This window comes from Oncorhynchus mykiss, chromosome 11, assembly GCF_057628025.1.
Source record: "Oncorhynchus mykiss isolate SJ-2025 chromosome 11, ASM5762802v1, whole genome shotgun sequence".
Classification (NCBI taxonomy): domain Eukaryota; kingdom Metazoa; phylum Chordata; class Actinopteri; order Salmoniformes; family Salmonidae; genus Oncorhynchus; species Oncorhynchus mykiss.
This window is the reverse complement of record NC_143032.1, coordinates 76,636,424-76,657,538: the sequence shown is the minus strand read 5'-3', so window position 1 is coordinate 76,657,538 and position 21,115 is coordinate 76,636,424. Positions and strand designations below refer to the sequence as shown.

Genomic DNA, 21,115 nt, shown 5'->3' with positions numbered 1-21,115 from the left:
CTCACTCCCCTACTCCCTCTTCCTCTCACTCCCCTCCTCCTCTCTCTCACTCCCCTCCTCTCCTCTCTCACTCCCCTCTCCCCTCCTCTCTCACTCCCCTACTCCCCTCCTCTCACTCCCCTACTCCCCTCTTCTCACTCCCCTACTCCCCTCCTCTCTCACTCCCCTACTCCCCTACTCCCCTCCTCTCTCACTCCCCTACTCCCCTCCTCTCTCACTCCTCCCCTCTCTCTCTCCTCTCTCCTCTCCTCCTCTCCTCTCTCCTCTCCTACTACCCCACTCCCCTCCTCTTTCCTCCCCTCTCTCTCTCCTCACCATCTATCATTTCTCAATTCAGTTCAAGGGGCTTAATTGGCATGGAAAACATGTTAACATTGCCAGAGCAAATAAAGTGAGGTAGATAATATACAAAGTGAAATAAACAATAATTATCAGCAGTAAATATTACACTCACAGAAGTTCCAAAAGAATAAAGACAATACCAATGTCATATTATGTTTACATATATACAGTGTTGTAACGATGAACAAATGGTTAAAGTACAAAAGGGAAAATAAATCAACATAAATATGGGTTGTATTTACAATGGTGTGTGTTCTTCACTGGTTGCCCTTTTCTTGGGGCAACAGGTAATCTTGCTGCTGTGATGTCACACTGTGGAATTTCACCCAATAGATATGGGAGTTTATCAAAATTGGGTTTGTTTTCGAATTCTTTGTTGATCTGTGTAATCTGAGGGAAATATGTCTCTCTAATATGGTCATACATTGGGCAGGAGGTTAGCGAGTGCATCTCAGTTTCCACCTCATTTGTGGGCAGTGAGCACATAGCCTGTCTTCTCTTGAGGAGCCATGTATCCCTATGGCGGACACTTCTCAATAGCAAGGCTATGCTCACAGTACATAGTCAAAGCTTTCCCTAATTTTGGTTCAGTAGGTGTTGGTGTTATTGCCACAATGTACTCTCTGTTTAAGCAGTGGCAGCCCATTTGCTCCTACCTCCTCCCTCTACCTCCCTCTCTCACTCTCCCCTTTCTCTCCCTTCTCTCTCTCCCTTAACCCTCTCCCTTCCTCTCCCTTCTCTCTCTCCCTTCCTCTCCCTTCTCTCTCTCCCTTCTCTCTCTCCCTTTCCCTCTCCCTTCTTCCCTCTCCCTTTTCCCTCTCCTTTCCCTCTCCCTTTCCCTCTCCCTTCTCCCTCTCCCTTTCTCCCTTCCTCTCTCCCTTCTCCCTCTCCCTTCCTCTCTCCCTTCTCCCTCTCCCCTTCTCCCTCTCCCCCTTCTCCCTCTCCCTTCCTCTCTCCCTTCCTCTCTCCCTTCTCCCTTCTCTCTCCCTTCCTCTCTCCCTTCTCCCTCTCCCTTCCTCTCTCCCTCTCCCTTCCTCTCTCCCTTCTCCCTCTCCCTTCCTCTCTCCCTTCTCCCTCTCCCTTCCTCTCTCCCTTCCTCTCTCCCTTCCTTCTCTCCATTCCTCTCTCCCTTCTCCCTCTCCCTCTCCCTCTCCCTTCCTCTCTCCTTCCTCTCTCCCTTCTCCCTCTCCCTTCTCCCTCTCCCTTTCTCTCTCCCTTCCTCTCTCCCTTCCTCTCTCCCTTCTCCCTCTCCCTTCCTCTCTCCCTTCTCCCTCTCCCTTCCTCTCTCCCTTCTCCCTCTCCTTCCTCTCTCCATTCCTCTCTCCCTTCTCCCTCTCTCCCTTCTCCCTCTCCCTTCCTCTCTCCCTTCTCCCTCTCCCTTCTCCCTCCCTTCCTCTCTCCCTTCTCCCTCTCCCTTCCTCTCTCCCTTCTCCCTTCCCTCTCTCCCTTCTCCCTCTCCCTTCCTCTCTCCCTTCTCCCTCTCCCTTCCTCTCTCCCTTCCTCTCTCCTTCCTCTCTCCTTCCTCTCTCCCTTCTCCCTCTCCCTTCTCCCTCTCCCTTCCTCTCTCCTTCCTCTCTCCCTTCTCCCTCTCCCTTCTCCCTCTCTCCCTTCCTCTCTCCCTTCCTCTCTCCCTTCTCCCTCTCCCTTCTCCCTCTCCCTTCCTCTCTCCCTTCCTCTCTCCCTTCCTCTCTCCCTCTCCCTCTCCCTTCCTCTCTCCCTTCTCCCTCTCCCTTCCTCTCTCCCTTCTCCCTCTCCCTTCCTCTCTCCCTTCTCCCTCTCCCTTCCTCTCTCCCTTCTCCCTCTCCCTTCCTCTCTCCCTTCTCCCTCTCCCTTCCTCTCTCCCTTCTCCCTCTCCCTTCCTCTCTCCCTTTCCCTCTCCCTTCCTCTCTCCCTTCTCCCTCTCCCTTCCTCTCCCCCTTCTCCCTCTCCCTTCTTCTCCCTCTCCCTTCCTCTCCCCCTTCTCCCTCTCCCTTCCTCTCCCCCCTTCTCCCTCTCCCTTCCTCTCCCCCTTCTCCCTCTCCCTTCTCTCCCTCTCCCTTCCTCTCCCCCTTCTCCCTCTCCTTCCTCTCCCCCTTCTCCCTCTCCCTTCCTCTCCCCTTCTCCCTCTCCCTTCCTCTCCCCCTTCTCCCTCCCTCCTTCCTTCTACCTCTCCCTTTCTCTCCCCCTTCTCCCTCTCCCTTCCTCTCCCCCTCTCCTTTCCTCTTCCTCTTCCCCCTCTCTCCTTCCCTCTTCCTCCCCCCTCTCCTTCCTCTTCCTCTCCCTCTCCTTCCTCTTCCTCTCCCCTCTCCTTCCTCTTCCTCTCCCCCTCTCCTTCCTCTTCCTCTCCCCCTCTCCTTCCTCTTCCTCTCCCCCTCTCCTTCCTCTTCCTCTCCCCTCTCTCTCTCTCTCTCTCCCTCCCTCCCTCCCTCCCTCCCTCCCTCCCTCCCTCCCTCCCTCCTCCCTCCCTCCCTCTTTTCTCTCCTCCCCCTCCCTACACATACTGTCATGGGTACATACACACACACACTGTCATGGGTACACACACACACTGTCATGGGTACATACACACACACACACTGTCATGGGTACACACACACTGTCATGGGTACACACACACTGTCATGGGTACACACACACACTGTCATGGGTACATACACACACACACTGTCATGGGTACATACACACACACACTGTCATGGGTACATACACACACACACTGTTAGGGGTACACACACTAATAATCACACACTGACGTACTCACACACATCAATGAGTGTCTGAAGGATGTCTGCACATGTACTCACAGTTTGTCCTGCACATAGATCACTCACACACTCTCACATACACAGTCTAACACACACACACACACACACACACACACACACACACACACACACACACACACACACACAGCCACACAGCCATAACAGTGTCTGAAGGCCGTCTCCTGCCCTTGGCTACAGCATTGCTGCTGTGATGTAGCATGAGAATCCACCCAGTAGATATGGGAGTTTATCAAAATTGGGTTTGTTTTAAAATTACTTATGATATGTGTAATCTGAGGGAAATATGTCTCTCTAATTCAGTCATACATTTGGCAGGAGGTTAGGAAGTGCAGCTCAGTTTCCACCTCATTTTGTGGCCAGTGTGAACTTAGCCTGTCTTTATCTTGAGAGCCATGTCTGCCTACGGCGGCCTTTTCTCAATAGCAAGGCTATGCTCACAGTACATAGTCAGAGCTTCTCCCTCTCCCTTCCTCTCTCCCTTCTCCCTCTCCCTTCCTCTCTCCCTTCTCCCTCTCCCTTCCTCTCTCCCTTCCTCTCTCCATTCCTCTCTCCCTTCTTCCTCTCCCTTCTCCCTCTCCCTTCCTCTCTCCCTTCCTCTCTCCCTTCTTCCTCTCCCTTCTCCCTCTCCCTTCCTCTCTCCCTCCCTCTCTCCCTTCCTCTCCCTTCTCCCTCTCCCTTCCTCTCTCCCTTCTCCCTCTCCCTTCCCTCTCTCCCTTCTCCCTCTCCCTTCCTCTCTCCCTTCTCCCTCTCCCTTCCCTCTCTCCCTTTCCCTCTCCCTTCCTCTTCTCCCTTCTCCCTCTCCCTTCCTCTCCCCCTTCTCCCTCTCCCTTCTTCTCCCTCTCCCTCTCCCCTTCTCCTCTCCCTTCCTCTCCCCTTCTCCCTTCCTCTCCCCTCTCCCTCTCCCCCTTCTCCCTCTCCCTTCCTCTCCCCCTTCTCCCTCTCCTTCCTCTCCCCCTTCTCCCTCTCCCTTCCTCTCCCCCTTCTACCTCTCCCTTTCTCCCCTCTCCCTCTCCCTTCCTCTCCCCTCTCCTTCCTCTTCCTCTCCCCCTCTCCTTCCTCTTCCTCCCCCCTCTCCTTCCTCTTCCTCTCCCCCTCTCCTTCCTCTTCCTCTCCCCCTCTCCTTCCTCTTCCTCTCCCCCTCTCCTTCCTCTTCCTCTCCCCTCTCCTTCCTCTCCCTCTCCCCCTCTCTCTCTCTCTCTCTCCCTCCCTCCCTCCCTCCCTCCCTCCCTCTTTCTCTCCTCCCCCCTCCCTACACATACTGTCATGGGTACATACACACACACACTGTCATGGGTTGGCACACTGTACATGGGTACATCACACACACTGTCATGGGTACACACACACTGTCATGGGTACACACACACTGTCATGGGTACACACACACACTGTCATGGGTACATACACACACACACTGTCATGGGTACATACACACACACACTGTCATGGGTACATACACACACACTGTTAGGGGTACACACACTAATAATCACACACTGACGTACTCACACACATCAATGAGTGTCTGAAGGATGTCTGCACATGTACTCACAGTTTGTCCTGCACATAGATCACTCACACACTCTCACATACACAGTCTAACACACACACACACACACACACACACACACACACACACACACACACACACACACACAGCCACACAGCCATAACAGTGTCTGAAGGCCGTCTCCTGCCTTGGCTACGAGGCGTTGCTGCTGTGATGTCATCACTGTGGAATTCCACCCAGTAGATATGGGAGTTTATCAAAATTGGGTTTGTTTTCGAATTCTTTGTGGATCTGTGTAATCTGAGGGAAATATGTGTCTCTACTACGGTCATACATGGGGCAGGAGGTTAGGAAGTGCAGCTCAGTTTCCACCTCATTTTGTGGCCAGTGTGAACTTAGCCTGTCTTCTCTTGAGAGCCATGTCTGCCTACGGCGGCCTTTCTCAATAGCAAGGCTATGCTCACAGAATAGTCAAAGCTTTCCCTAATTTTGGGTCAGTCACAGTGGACAGGTATTCTGCCACAATGTACCCTCTGTTATGGCCAAATAACATTTTCAGTTTGCTCCTACCTATCTCCCTCCTACCTCCTCTCTCACTCTCCTTCTCCCTCCCTCTCTCACTCTCCCTTTCTCTCTCTCCCTCTCTCCCCTCCCTTCCTCTCCCCTTCCCCTCTCCTCCTCTCTCCCTCTTCCCTCTCCCTTCCTCCTCCCTTCTCCCTCTCCCTTCCCTCTCCCTTCCCCCTCTCCCTTCCCCCTCTCCCTTCCCCTCTCTCCTCCCTTCCCCTCCCTTCTCCCTCTCCCTTCCTCTCTCCCTTCTCCTCTCCCTTCCTCTCTCCCTTCTCCCTCTCCCTTCTCCCTTCTCCCTCTCCCTTCTCCCTCTCCTTCCTCTCTCCCTTCTCCCTCTCCCTTCCTCTCTCCATTCTCTCTCCCTCTCCCTCTCCCTTCTCCCTCTCCCTTCTCCCTCTCCCTTCCTCTCTCTCCCTTCCTCTCTCTCCCTTCCTCTCTCTCCCTTCCTCTCTCTCCCTTCCTCTCTCTCCTTCCTCTCTCTTCCCTTCCCTCTCTCCTTCCTCTCCCTCCCTCTCCCTCTCTCCCTTCCTCTCCCCCTCTCCCTCTCTCCCTTTCCTCTCCCCCTCTCCCTCTCTCTCCATCTCTCTCCCTCCCCCTCTCCCTCTCTCTCCATCTCTCTCCCCCTCTCTCTCCCCCTTCCCCTCGCTCTCTCTCTCTCTCCCTCCCTCCTTCTCTCTTTTCTCTCCTCCCACCGCCCTACACATACTGTCATGGGTACACACACGCACACACACTATCATGGGTACACACACACACTGTCATGGGTACACACACACACACACACACTGTCATGGGTACATACACACACTGTCATGGGTACATATACACACTGTCATGGGTACACATACACTGTCATGGACACACACACACTGTCATGGGTACACACACACTGTTATGGGTACACACACACTGTCATGGACACACACACACTGTCATGGGTACACACACACTGTCATGGGTACACACACACTGTCATGGACACACACACACACTGTTATGGGTACACACACACACTGTTATAGGTACACACACACTTATGGGTACACACACACTGTCATGGGTACACACACACTGTCATGGACACACACACACTGTCATGGACACACACACTAATAATCACACACTGACGTACTCACACACATCAATGAGTGTCTGAAGGATGTCTGCACATGTACTCACAGTTTGTCCTGCACATAGATCACTCACACACTCTCACATACACAGTCTAACACACACACACACACACACACACACACACACAGCAATAACAGTGTCTGAAGGCCGTCTCCTGCCCTTGGCTGCGAGGCGTTCTCTGACCTAGCACTGTTAGTCACATCACACACAAAATATAGGACCCCCTTTCTCCCCCTCATTCTCTCTCTCAACCTCTGGCCAATCTCTTCTCCTCTTCTCTCGCTCTCTGCCTCTTCCTCTCTCCATGCATCTCTCTCTCTCTCTCTCTCTCTCTCTCTCTGCCATGCTCTCTCTCTCTCTTTGCCTGCCTCTCTCTCTCTTTGCCTGTCTCTCTCTCTCTCTCTCTCTGCCTCTCTCTCTCTCTGCCTCTCTCACTCTCTCTCTCTCTCTTTCTGCCTCTGCCTCTCTCGCTCTGCCTTTCTCTCTCTCTCTGCCATGCTCTCTCTCTCTCTCTCTCTCTTTGCCTGCCTCTCTCTCTCTCTCTCTCTCTCTCTTTGCCTGCCTCTCTCTCTCTCTCTCTTTGCCTGCCTCTCTTTCTCTCTCTGCCTCTCTCTCTCTGCCTCTCTGCCTCTCTCTCTCTCTGCCTCTGCCTCTCTCTCTCTGCCTCTGCCTCTCTCTCTGCCTCTCTGCCTGCCTCTCTCGCTGCCTGCCTCTCTCTCTCTCTCTGCCTGCCTCTCTCTCTCTCTGCCTGCCTCTCTCTCTCTCTGCCTGCCTCTCTCTCTCTACCTGCCTCTCTCTCTCTACCTGCCTCTCTCTCTACCTGCCTCTCTCTCTCTGCCTGCCTCTCTCTCTCTGCATGCCTCTCTCTCTCTCTCTCTCTCTGCCTGCCTCTCTCTCTCTCTGCCTCTCTCTCTCTGCCTGCCTCTCTCTCTACCTGCCTCTCTCTCTGCCTGCCTCTCTCTCTCTGCATGCCTCTCTCTCTCTGCCTACCTCTCTCTCTCTCTCTGTCTCTCTCTCTGCCTGCCTCTCTCTCTCTCTGCCTCTCTCTCTCTCTCTGCCTCTCTCTCTCTCTCTGCCTCTCTCTCTCTCTCTGCCTCTCTCTCTTTGCCTCTCTCTCTCTGCCTCTCTCTCTGCCTCTCTCTGCCTGCCTCTCTCTGCCTGCCTCTCTTTCTGCCTGCCTGCCTCGCTCTCTGACTTCTCTCTCTCTCTCTCTGACTCCTTTCTCTCTCTCTCTGGCTCCTCTCTTTCTGAAGGAGGGAGGACAAGAAGGCAAGACTTGAGAGCTCAACTTTCCCAAGGCTCCTGCTTTCTGCGTCACTTTCAGTTATAAATCATGTAGCGACACTCACAAGAAGCAAAATACATTTAGGTCCTCTTTTTGTCCTTTATTATTCAAACTGTGGCTTGTTATACCTGATCTGAGGCCTGTGGTATCTAGAGGGAGGATTTTTCTGAACTCCTATATCTACTGGGTGAAATACCACAGTGTACAATCACAGCAGCAAGATTCACAACCAGTGAAGAACAAACATTGTAAATACAACCCATATTTTTTTCTTCCCTTTTGTACTTTGACTATTTGCACATTGTTATAACACTGTACAGTAAATAGCCATAATATGGCATTTGAGATGTGTCTATTCCTTTGAAACCTGTGATTGTCATGTTTACTTTTTATTGTTTATTTCACTTCTGTTTATCTATTTCACTTGCTTTGGCAATGTTACCAATGCCGAAAAGCCCTTTGAATTGAATTGATATGAGACCTATGATATCTAGAAGAGAGAGATGTGAGGCTTGTGTTATCTAGAGGAGAGAGGGAGATGTGAGGCTTGTGTTATCTAGAGGAGAGAGAGAGAGACATGAGGCCTGTGTTATCTAGAGAGAGAGAGATGTGAGGCCTGTGTTATCTAGAGAGAGAGTGATGTGAGGCCTGTGTTATCTAGAGAGAGATGTGAGGCCTGTGTTATCTAGAGGAGAGAGAGATGTGAGGCCTGTGTTATCTAGAGTAGAGAGAGATGTGAGGCCTGTGTTATCTAGAGGAGAGAGATATGTGAGGCCTGTGTTATCTAGAGGAGAGAGAGATGTGAGGCCTGTGTTATCTAGAGGAGAGAGAGATGTGAGGCCTGTGTTATCTAGAGGAGAGAGAGATGTGAGGCCTGTGTTATCTAGAGGAGTGAGAGATGTGAGGCCTGTTATCTAGAGAGAGAGATGTGAGGCCTGTGTTATCTAGAGGAGAGAGAGATGTGAGGCCTGTGTTATCTAGAGAGAGAGATGTGAGGCCTGTGTTATCTAGAGGAGAGAGAGATGTGAGGCCTGTGTTATCTAGAGAGAGAGATGTGGGGCCTGTGTTATCTAGAGGAGAGAGAGATGTGAGGCCTGTGTTATCTAGAGGAGAGAGAGAGATGTGAGGCCTGTGTTATCTAGAGGAGAGAGAGAGATGTGAGGCCTGTTTTATTTAGAGGAGAGAGAGAGAGATGTGAGGATTGTGTTATCTTGAGGAGAGAGATGTGAGGCCTGTGTTATCTAGAGAGAGAGAGAGAGATGTGAGGCCTGTGTTATTTAGAGGAGAGGAGGAAATAATTTGGAGAAAGAGGAAGTAGTTATCTTGGAAGAGCTCAGCGGTCATTGGATGAATAATGAGTCTCTTTTCTTTTGGCTGTTGTCTGGTTGGATGGATGTTCACTTCACAACATGTTATTTTGTTGTCTTGCCTCTGACAGCATGGCCAGACTGGAGCTAGGTGCCAGACTTCACTAATCCTTGTTGATAACAAGCATACCCATAGCATGATGCATACCCATGACATCATGCAGCCACCACAATGCTTGAAAATATGAAAAGTGTGGCTCTGTGATGTGTTGTTGGACTTAGGTTTGCCCCAAAAGTAATGCTCTCTATTCAGGACCTGAAGTTAGATGTTTTGCCACATTTTTAGCAGTTTAACTTCAGTGCCTTACTGTAAACAGGATGTGATTCTTGTAGATGTGACAGTACTGTAGCTAGCTAGCTGCTGCCAGACCAGAGCTCTTGTAGATGTGACAGTACTGAAGCTAGCTAGCTGCTGCCAGACCAGAGCTCTTGTAGATGTGACAGTACTGTAGCTAGCTAGCTGCTGCCAGACCAGAGCTCTTGTAGATGTGACAGTACTGTAGCTAGCTAGCTGCTGCCAGACCAAAGCTCTTGTAGATGTGACAGTACTGTAGCTAGCTAGCTGCTGCCAGACCAGAGCTCTTGTAGATGTGACAGTACTGAAGCTAGCTAGCTGCTGCCAGACCAGAGCTCTTGTAGATGTGACAGTACTGTAGCTAGCTAGCTGCTGCCAGACCAGAGCTCTTGTAGATGTGACAGTACTGTAGCTAGCTAGCTGCTGCCAGACCAAAGCTCTTGTAGATGTGACAGTACTGAAGCTAGCTAGCTGCTGCCAGACCAGAGCTCTTGTAGATGTGACAGTACTGTAGCTAGCTAGCTGCTGCCAGACCAGAGCTCTTGTAGATGTGACAGTACTGTAGCTAGCTAGCTGCTGCCAGACCAGAGCTCTTGTAGATGTGACAGTACTGTAGCTAGCTAGCTGCTGCCAGACCAAAGCTCTTGTAGATGTGACAGTACTGAAGCTAGCTAGCTGCTGCCAGACCAGAGCTCTTGTAGATGTGACAGTACTGTAGCTAGCTAGCTGCTGCCAGACCAGAGCTCTTGTAGATGTGACAGTACTGTAGCTAGCTAGCTGCTGCCAGACCAGAGCTCTTGTAGATGTGACAGTACTGTAGCTAGCTAGCTGCTGCCAGACCAGAACTCTTGTAGATGTGACAGTACTGTAGCTAGCTAGCTGCTGCCAGACCAGAGCTCTTGTAGATGTGACAGTACTGTAGCTAGCTAGCTGCTGCCAGACCAGAGCTCTTGTAGATGTGACAGTACTGTAGCTAGCTAGCTGCTGCCAGACCAGAGCTCTTGTAGATGTGACAGTACTGTAGCTAGCTAGCTGCTGCCAGACCAGACCAGTTTTGTTCAGTTGTGTCATGCTGAAGTTTTCTATACTTGAGTTATTTATGTAAGTATGCTCTTTCCTCTGTTTCCTCAGGTTTTTCTCCATCTGTCCCAGCCATGAAGCAGCTGAGTGGACTATAGACCCGCTCTTGGCCTAGAGAAAAGCAGAACTCCATCACACACTAAGGTAATGATGCATGTGGTCGTTCGGCACTAGCAGACAGCTACTGTACAGGGGCGATTCCACTTCGGCATTACCCCAAAATATTTTTGGTATCCCAGATTGTTCTGGGAATTCTCACTTCATTTAAAAATCATAATGAAAGTGGCCCTTTTGGACCTGTACCTGCTTCCTGACGATCTGTGAACCGTCCATGATACAAACAACATCTAGTCATTATACTGTAAGACCCTATGATTTGTGAACCGTACATGATACAGACAACATATTGGAGCCATTATACTGTAGGACCCTATGATGTGTGAACCATACATGTTACAGATAACATCTAGTCATTATACTGAGCCCTAATGGTTGGTGTGTTGAGCCCCTAATGTTTGGCGTGTTGGAGCCCCTAATGTTTGGTGTGTTGGTGCACCTAATGTTTGGTGTGTTGGAGCCCTAATGGTTGGTGTGTTGGAGCCCTAATGGTTGGCGTGTTAGAGCCCCTAATGGTTGGCGTATTGATCCCTATTGGTTGATGTGTTGGAGCCCTATTGGTTGGTGTGTTGGAACCCCTAATGGTTGGTGTGTTGGAGACCCTAATGGTTGGTGTGTTGGTGCCCCTAATGTTTGGTGTGTTGGTGCCCCTAATGTTTGGTGTGTTGAGCCCTAATGGTTGGTGTGTCGGAGGCCCTAATGGTTGGTGTGTCGGAGGCCCTAATGGTTGGTGTGTCGGAGCCCCTATTGGTTGGTGTGTTGGAGCCCCTAATGGTTGGTGTGTTGGAGCCCCTAATGGTTGGTGTGTTGGAGCCCCTAATGGTTGGTGTGTTAGAGCCCCTAATTGTTGACGTGTCGGAGCCCCTAATGGTTGGCGTATTGAGCCCTATTGGTTGGTGTGTTGGAGCCTTATTGGTTGGTGTGTTGGAGCCCCTAATGGTTGGTGTGTTGGAGACCCTAATGGTTGGTGTGTTGGTGCCCCTAATGTTTGGCGTGTTAGAGCCCCTAATGTTTGGTGTGTTAGAGCCCCTAATGGTTGACGTGTTGGAGCCCCTAATGGTTGGCGTATTGATCCCTATTGGTTGATGTGTTGGAGCCCTATTGGTTGGTGTGTTGGAACCCCTAATGGTTGGTGTGTTGGAGACCCTAATGGTTGGTGTGTTGGTGCCCCTAATGTTTGGTGTGTTGGTGCCCCTAATGTTTGGTGTGTTGAGCCCTAATGGTTGGTGTGTCGGAGGCCCTAATGGTTGGTGTGTCGGAGCCCCTATTGGTTGGTGTGTTGGAGCCCCTAATGGTTGGTGTGTTGGAGCCCCTAATGGTTGGTGTGTTAGAGCCCCTAATTGTTGACGTGTTGGAGCCCCTAATGGTTGGCGTATTGAGCCCTATTGGTTGGTGTGTTGGAGCCCTATTGGTTGGTGTGTTGGAGCCCCTAATGGTTGGTGTGTTGGAGACCCTAATGGTTGGTGTGTTGGTGCCCCTAATGTTTGGTATGTTGAGCCCTAATGGTTGGTGTGTCGGAGGCCCTAATGGTTGGTGTGTCGGAGCCCCTATTGGTTGGTGTGTCGGAGCCCCTAATGGTTGGTGTGTTGGAGCCCCTAATGGTTGGTGTGTTGGAGCCCCTAATGGTTGGTGTGTTGGAGCCCCTAATGGTTGGTGTGTTGGTGCCCCTAATGATTGGTGTGTTGAGCCCTAATGGTTGGTGTGTTGGAGCCCCTAATGGTTGGCGTGTTGGAGCCCCTAATGGTTGGCGTGTTGGAGCCCCTAATGGTTGGTGTGTTGGAGCCCCTAATGGTTGGTGTGTTGGAGCCCCTAATGGTTGGTGTGTTGGAGCCCCTAATGGTTGGTGTGTTGGAGCCCCTAATGGTTGGCGTGTTGGAGTCCCTAATGGTTGGCGTGTTGGAGCCCCTAATGGTTGGCGTGTTGGAGCCCCTAATGGTTGGCGTGTTGGAGCCCCTAATGGTTGGTTTGTTGGAGCCATAATGGTTGGCTTGTTGGAGCCCTAATGGTTGGAGCCCCTAATGGTTGGTGTGTTGGAGCCCCTAATGGTTGGTGTGTTGGAGCCCTAATGGTTGGAGCCCTAATGGTTGGTGTGTTGGAGTCCCTAATGGTTGGCGTGTTGGAGCCCCTAATGGGTTGTGAGTTGGAGCCCCTAATGGTTGGTATGTTTAGTCCTAGTGGTTGGTGTGTTGGAGCCCCTAATTGTTGGCGTGTTGGAGCCCCTAATGGCTGGTTAGTTGGAGCCCCTAATGGCTGGTGTGTTGAGCCCTAATGGCTGGTGTGTTGATCCCTAATGGTTGGTGTGTTGAGCCCTAATGGCTGTTGTGTTGAGCCCTAATGGTTGGTAGTGGTTGCTCCTTTCTTGCTGCTCTACATACTCAAGCCGGCATGATGATGCTGCTGCTGCCTTTGTAGAGCAATCGCTCAGGATTAAACTTCACTGGGAGAAGAGAAGCACATACACACAGAACGCCAGGAGCAAAGCTGGCTGTTGAGTCATACAGCAGAGAGAGCTCAGAGAGTTGGGGAGCCCATAGCCAAGGCTGGGGGGGGGGCAGACAATATTTTTGGTAGGGTGTAGTTCCGGGTTTTCAGAGGGAGGGAGGACCGAGTTTTCAGAGGGAGGGAGGGCCGGGTTTTCGCATGGAAGGATGAATAGAGGGCCGCGTTTTCAAATGGATGGATGGATAGAGGGCCACGTTTTCACATGGATGGATGGAGAGAGGGAGGGCTGGGTTTTACTGTAGGAGGGAGGGCTGGATTTTACTGTAGGAGGGAAGTCTGGGTTTTACTGCATGAGGGAGCGCCGGGTTTTACTGTAGGAGGGAAGGCTGGGTTTTACTGTAGGAGGGAGTGCTGGGTTTTACTGTAGGAGGGAGGGCTGGGTTTTACTGTAGGAGGGAGGGCTGGGTTTTACTGTAGGAGGGAGGGCTGGCTTTTACTGTTGGAGGGAGGGCTGGGTTTTACTGTAGGAGGGAGGGCTGGGTTTTACTGTAGGAGGGACGGCTGGGTTTTACTGTAGGAGGGAGGGCTGGCTTTTACTGTAGGAGGGAGGGCTGGCTTTTACTGTAGGAGGGAGGGCTGGGTTTTACTGTAGGAGGGAGGGCTGGGTTTTACTGTAAGAGGGAGGGCTGGGTTTTACTGTAGGAGGGAGGGCTGGGTTTTACTGTAGGAGGGAGGGCTGGGTTTTACTGTAGGAGGGAGGGCTGGGTTTTACTGTAGGAGGGAGGGCTGGGTTTTACTGTAGGAGGGAGGGCTGAGTTTTACTGTAGGAGGGAGGGCTGGGTTTTACTGTAGGAGGGAGGGCTGGGTTTTACTGTAGGAGGGAGGGCTGGGTTTTACTGTAGAAGGGAGGGCTGGGTTTAACTGTAGGAGGGAAGGCTGGGTTTTATTGTAGGAGGGAAGGCTGGGTTTTACTGTAGGAAGGAGTGCTGGGTTTTACTGTAGGAGGGAGGGATGGGTTTTACTGTAGGAGGGAGGGCGGGGTTTTACTGTAGAAGTGAGGGCTGGGTTTTACTGATGGAGGGAGGGCTGGGTTTAAATGTAGAAGGGAGGGCTGGGTTTTACTGATGGAGGGAGGGCTGGGTTTTACTGTAGGAGGGAGGTGTCGTGACGTTGTATTAGGGACTGTTGCTCATCGAATGATTAAAGGTTTCTAATTGCGTGATTAACTGAATCAAGCAATTATTAACTCATTATCCTGGGGCACCATGGGAAAATTAGTTTTATTGAGTTTCTATTTCCCAAATTAACTCTCAGAATATCAGAATATCGATTTTACAATAGCCGCTAATTAATCAGTTACCTCTACAGTCTCGTTCTGAACGTCACATAATCCGGGAGCTGCACGGACCCGGGTCCCACCAATGAGTTCGTACTACACCAATCTTAGTTCCTATATCTACTGGGTGAAATACCACAGTGTACAATCACAGCAGCAAGATTCACAACCAGTGAAGAACAAACATTGTAAATACAACCCATATTTTTTTCTTCCCTTTTGTACTTTGACTATTTGCACATTGTTATAACACTGTACAGTAAATAGCCATAATATGGCATTTGAGATGTGTCTATTCCTTTGAAACCTGTGATTGTCATGTTTACTTTTTATTGTTTATTTCACTTCTGTTTATCTATTTCACTTGCTTTGGCAATGTTTCCAATGCCGAAAAGCCCATTGAATTGAATTGATATGAGACCTATGATATCTAGAAGAGAGAGATGTGAGGCTTGTGTTATCTAGAGAAGAGAGAGAGAGATGTGAGGCTTGTGATATCTAGAGGAGAGAGAGAGATGTGAGGCTTGTGTTATCTAGAGGAGAGAGAGAGAGACATGAGGCCTGTGTTATCTAGAGAGAGAGAGATGTGAGGCCTGTGTTATCTAGAGAGAGATGTGAGGCCTGTGTTATCTAGAGGAGAGAGAGATGTGAGGCCTGTGTTATCTAGAGAGAGAGATGTGAGGCCTGTGTTATCTAGAGGAGAGAGAGATGTGAGGCCTGTGTTATCTAGAGGAGAGAGAGATGTGAGGCCTGTGTTATCTAGAGGAGTGAGAGATGTGAGGCCTGTTATCTAGAGAGAGAGATGTGAGGCCTGTGTTATCTAGAGGAGAGAGAGATGTGAGGCCTGTGTTATCTAGAGAGAGAGATGAGGCCTGTGTTATCTAGAGGAGAGAGAGATGTGAGGCCTGTGTTATCTAGAGGAGAGAGAGAGATGTGAGGCCTGTGTTATCTAGAGGAGAGAGAGAGATGTGAGGCCTGTGTTATCTAGAGGAGAGAGAGAGATGTGAGGCCTGTTTTATTTAGAGGAGAGAGAGAGAGAGATGTGAGGATTGTGTTATCTTGAGGAGAGAGATGTGAGGCCTGTGTTATCTAGAGGAGAGAGAGAGATGTGAGGCCTGTGTTATTTAGAGGAGAGGAGGAAATAATTTGGAGAAAGAGGAAGTAGTTATCTTGGAAGAGCTCAGCGGTCATTGGATGAATAATGAGTCTCTTTTCTTTTGGCTGTTGTCTGGTTGGATGGATGTTCACTTCACAACATGTTATTTTGTTGTCTTGCCACTGACAGCATGGCCAGACTGGAGCTAGGTGCCAGACTTCACTAATCCTTGTTGATAACAAGCATACCCATAGCATGATGCATACCCATGACATGATGCAGCCACCACAATGCTTGAAAATATGAAAAGTGTGGCTCTGTGATGTGTTGTTGGACTTAGGTTTGCCCCAAAAGTAATGCTCTCTATTGAGGACCTGAAGTTAGATGTTTTGCCACATTTTTAGCAGTTTAACTTCAGTGCCTTACTGTAAACAGGATGTGATTCTTGTAGATGTGACAGTACTGTAGCTAGCTAGCTGCTGCCAGACCAGAGCTCTTGTAGATGTGACAGTACTGTAGCTAGCTAGCTGCTGCCAGACCAGAGCTCTTGTAGATGTGACAGTACTGTAGCTAGCTAGCTGCTGCCAGACCAGAGCTCTTGTAGATGTGACAGTACTGAAGCTAGCTAGCTGCTGCCAGACCAGAGCTCTTGTAGATGTGACAGTACTGTAGCTAGCTAGCTGCTGCCAGACCAGAGCTCTTGTAGATGTGACAGTACTGAAGCTAGCTAGCTGCTGCCAGACCAGAGCTCTTGTAGATGTGACAGTACTGTAGCTAGCTAGCTGCTGCCAGACCAGAGCTCTTGTAGATGTGACAGTACTGAAGCTAGCTAGCTGCTGCCAGACCAAAGCTCTTGTAGATGTGACAGTACTGTAGCTAGCTAGCTGCTGCCAGACCAGAGCTCTTGTAGATGTGACAGTACTGTAGCTAGCTAGCTGCTGCCAGACCAGAGCTCTTGAGTATTTATTTACTAGAAAGCTAAAATGATGGTAAAAGATACACATACACAAAAACACATTCTAGGCTATTGAATAAAACTTAGTGCAACGGGCCAACACACTATGGCGCGTGTTACCCAAAATGGGGATTTAAAAGAGAAAGTACACGAGAGAAATATACATTTGGGTGAATTTGTCAGCTATGCTATTCTAACCCTAGCCTTGCCCCAAACTGCCGCTCTTATGGGTCAGAATATAATGATGTAATTATGTGGGGAAGGTCTCCGTGGATTCTCAGCGTGGACCGTTCAGGCTGCTCAATGACGCACTTCTCCGGCGCAATTCTTTGGCTGTCCTCACGATGTCAGTGTCCTTTTGGCTTAGGAGTCTGTTCCCTCGCCCTTGCTCTGGAAGGGCTCTTATGAGGACAGACAGCTCTGTAGCTCAGAGCTCACAGCGTAGGAATGAAACAGTGTAGATACCACGATTCGATGGGGAGTGGAGGCTAGGTGGTTCGACTTGAATTCACCATCTTAGACACAGCTACTCACCAGTAGCTTGGGTAGAAACATATTTCTTTGTCTTCAAACTTGTGTTGCGTTTTGGGTTCGTTGACTTTTTAGACCTCGGCTGCAGCTTGGGTCACGTAGTCTCATATGTTAATTCTGTACTTACAGGTTTTATATCCTCGGGTCAGAAGTGGCCGTAACTGCCTTTAGGGCAATTCTCTGGGCGTACCAAGTTATGGGCAAGGTCTAGATTTTACTCAAATCCAATTTTAGACAACTAACTTCACATTTCATCTTTACCAAAACATTCTCTTTGATTTGGACATTTTCCACACAACGTACAATGTATAAACATTAAACATATACAGGGAAAACTCTTAATGTTACAATGTTTTCGTAATAACGTAATCTATTAACCTTTAATAACAAAACAAAAATGACATACATTTTCATATTCCATCTATCGTCATGACCACCATTGTGGCTGACAGAAACCATTGTTCCAAAGTCCCTTTATTTCATGTTTAATGTTCTGAGGCTGGTTCTCCATAGTAACAGGAATGTTGTGTGGCCTAAGATTTACCAGGGGCATGAGGGGTCATAAAACCCCCACATCTTCAGACCCTAGATCTCTCTTCCTCTGTTGGGGGTGAGAGATAATCTGTAGGGTTGTGGTTTCCTGTAACCTGACCTGATCAGGACAGTCATGACAGAGGGCTGGGTTTTACTGTAGGAGGCAGGGCTGGGTTTTACTGTAGGAGGGAGGGCTGGGTTTTACTGTAGGAGGGAGGGCTGGGTTTTACTGATGGAGGGAGGGCTGGGTTTTACTGATGGAGGGAGGGCTGGGTTTTACTGATGGAGGGAGGGCTGGGTTTTACTGTAGGAGGGAGGGCTGGGTTTTCAGATGAATGGAGGGAGGGCTGGGTTTAACTGTATGAGGGAAGTCTGGGTTTTACTGTAGGAGGGAGGGCTGGGTTTTCAGATGGATGGAGGGAGGGCTGGGTTTTCAGATGGATGGAGGGAGGGCTGGGTTTTATTGTAGGAGGGAGGGCTGGGTTTTATTGTAGGAGGGAGGGCTGGGTTTTACTGTAGGAGGGAGGGCTGAGTTTTACTGTAGGAGGGAGGGCTGAGTTTTACTGTAGGAGGGAGGGCTGAGTTTTACTGTAGGAGGGAGGGCTGAGTTTTACTGTAGGAGGGAGGGCTGAGTTTTACTGTAGGAGGGAGGGCTGGGTTTTACTGTAGGAGGGAGGGCTGGGTTTTCCGATGGATAGAGGGAGGGCTGGGTTTTACTGTAGGAGGGAGGGCTGGGTTTTCAGATGGATGGAGGGAGGGCTGGGTTTTATTGTAGGAGGGAGGGCTGAGTTTTACTGTAAGTGGGAGGGCTGGGTTTTACTGTAGGAGGGAGGGCTGGGTTTTACTGTAGGAGGGAGGGCTGGGTTTTACTGTAGGAGGGAGGGCTGGGATTTCAGATGGATGGAGGGAGGGCTGGGTTTTAGTGTTGGAGGGTGAGGGAGGGGGTTACCGAAGGGAAGAGGGGGTGGTTGATTCCGAACTCTACTGTATGTGTGTCTGTCCATGTGCGCATGCGTATAACCCATGTTTCAGCGCGGTGAGAGAATACATCTCACGAATCACTTTCATCTCTACTGCTGAATTCCCCCTCACAGGCATACTTCTATGTCCTATAGTTCATGTTCATTACAATTGAATCAACACAAATCACCCATTCACATCCATATGAGACGAAATGACCATGTGTTAACGTGTGTTATTAATACTGTAAAGTACACGAATACTCCACAGTGGGGATGTGAAGCATTATTACTGCACCCAGGCTCTCCGTCTTGATTAGTAAGGCTTTGCTGAAGTGCAGTGATTCTCTATGGGATTGAATACCACAGTGTAATATCAAAAGCACTAATCCTACTCTGTAATATCATGCTAGTAATATAAAGTGAAAGGATCATTATCTAATTATCTCTCTCTGTCCCTCTGTCCTTCCCAACAACCATACATTATGCACAATTTGGCAGATTTGTATTGGTTAGGTTTGAGCGATGTCAACCATTGTCCTATTGTGACTATATACACATAAAACATTGTGATATTCGATATTGGCCAAACGACAGTTGGGCTATAGCACAAAATCGAATACAACTGGACCAAGCATGATGAAAGATAATGTTGTTGGAAGCCTTGGCAGAGGCTGAGTGCAGGCAATGGCAAATCTTTTCTAAAGTCCCTTTGTGTCTGTCTGGCTGGCGCACACGTGATGGAGCAGTGACTCTCTGATGAGGAACGGTCTGTCTTACTGTAGTGAGCTAGGTTATAGGACTACGTAATGCGGAACGGTCTGTCTTACTGTAGTGAGCTTGGTTATAGGTCCACGTAATGAGGAACGGTCTGTCTTACTGTAGTGAGCTAGGTTATAGGACTACGTAATGAGGAACGGTCTGTCTTACTGTAGTGAGCTAGGTTATAGGACTACGTAATGAGGAACGGTCTGTCTTACTGTAGTGAGCTAGGTTATAGGACTACGTAATGAGGAACGGTCTGTCTTACTGTAGTGAGCTAGGTTATAGGACTACGTAATGAGGAACGGTCTTCCTTACTGTAGTAAGCTAGGTTATAGGACTACGTAATGAGGAACGGTCTGTCTTACTGTAGTGAGCTAGGTTATAGGACTACGTAATGAGGTACGGTCTTCCTTACTGTAGTGAGCTAGGTTATAGGACTACGTAATGAGGAACGGTCTGTCTTACTGTAGTGAGCTTGGTTATAGGTCCACGTAATGAGGAACGGTCTGTCTTACTGTAGTGAGCTAGGTTATAGGACTACGTTGTGATGAGGAACGGTCTTTCTTACTGTAGAGAGCTAGGTTATAGGACTACGTAATGAGGAACGGTCTGTCTTACTGTAGTGAGCTAGGTTATAGAACTATGTCATGATGTGGAACGGTCTGTCTTACTGTAGTGAGCTAGGTTATAGGACTACGTAATGAGGAACGGTCTTCCTTACTGTAGTGAGCTAGGTTATAGGACTACGTAATGAGGAACGGTCTGTCTTACTGTAGTGAGCTAGGTTATAGGTCTACGTAATGAGGAACGGTCTGTCTTACTGTAGTGAGCTAGGTTATATAGGACTACGTAATGAGGAACGGTCTGTCTTACTGTAGTGAGCTAGATTATAGGACTACGTAATGAGGAACGGTCTGTCTTACTGTAGTGAGCTAGGTTATAGGACTACGTCATGATGAGGAACGGTCTGTCTTACTGTAGTGAGCTAGGTTATATAGGACTACGTAATGAGGAACGGTCTGTCTTACAGTGAGCTAGGTTATAGGACTATTATATAGACCTTCCAGTGAAATGCTGACTGACAAGCCCTCAACCAACAGGTGTAAACTCACATTTAAATGATCATCACTCACTAGCGACTCCTGTGTTGGGCCGGGCGCAGTGCACGCTGACCAGGTCGCCAGGTGTATGGTGTTTCCTCCGACACATTGGTGCAGCTGGCTTCCGGGTTGGATGTGCATTGTGTCAAGAAGCAGTGCGTCTTGGTTGGGTTCTTTTTCGGAGGCCCTCAACCAACAGGTGTAAACTTCATAGTGAAATGCTGACTGACAAGCCCTCAACCAACAGGTGTAAACCTCATAGTGACATGCTGACTGACAAGCCCTCAACCAACAGGTGTAAACCTCATAGTGAAATGCTGACTGACAAGCCCTCAACCAACAGGTGTAAACCTCATAGTGAAATGCTGACTGACAAGCCCTCAACCAACAGGTGTAAACCTCATAGTGACATGCTGACTGACAAGCCCTCAACCAACAGGTGTAAACCTCATAGTGAAATGCTGACTGACAAGCCCTCAACCAACAGGTGTAAACCTCATAGTGAAATGCTGACTGACAAGCCCTCAACCAACAGGTGTAAACTTCATAGTGAAATGCTGACTGACAAGCCCTCAACCAATTTTTTTTTTAATAAATAAAATAATAGAAACATTCAAATTCTAAAAATCTAAATTAAAAAAAGACAAAATAATAAACATATATATATTTTTAAGTGTTAAAAAAAAGAAAAAAAAGTAAACATTACAAAATAAAAATTCTAAATAAGTTCACTGACTGAGGCTCTCGACCTTCGCCTCTCCCGAGTCCGTATGGGAGTTGCTGCGAAGAGACAAGACTGTAACTACTACCAATTGGATACCATGAAAAGGGGGGAAAAATGTAGTAGCAGAGGTAACAGTCTATGACTAGGGTGGCTGGAGTCTTTGACAATTTTTTGGGCGTGGACACCAAGGAAATTGAAGCTTACAACCTGC

The 21,115-nt window shown here is 49.2% G+C and overlaps 1 protein-coding gene across 2 annotated transcripts in view; it reads left to right on the top strand.

Moving 5' to 3' along the window:
• Window positions 1-21,115, top strand: part of LOC110535115 (serine/threonine-protein kinase TAO3) — a 160,073-nt gene that overhangs the window by 54,672 nt on the left and 84,286 nt on the right. For both annotated transcript variants that reach the window (XM_036936323.2, XM_036936324.2), the window contains exon 2: window positions 10,397-10,489. The gene's annotated coding sequence lies outside the window, so the exon portion shown is untranslated. The remainder of the gene's footprint in view (window positions 1-10,396; window positions 10,490-21,115) is intronic.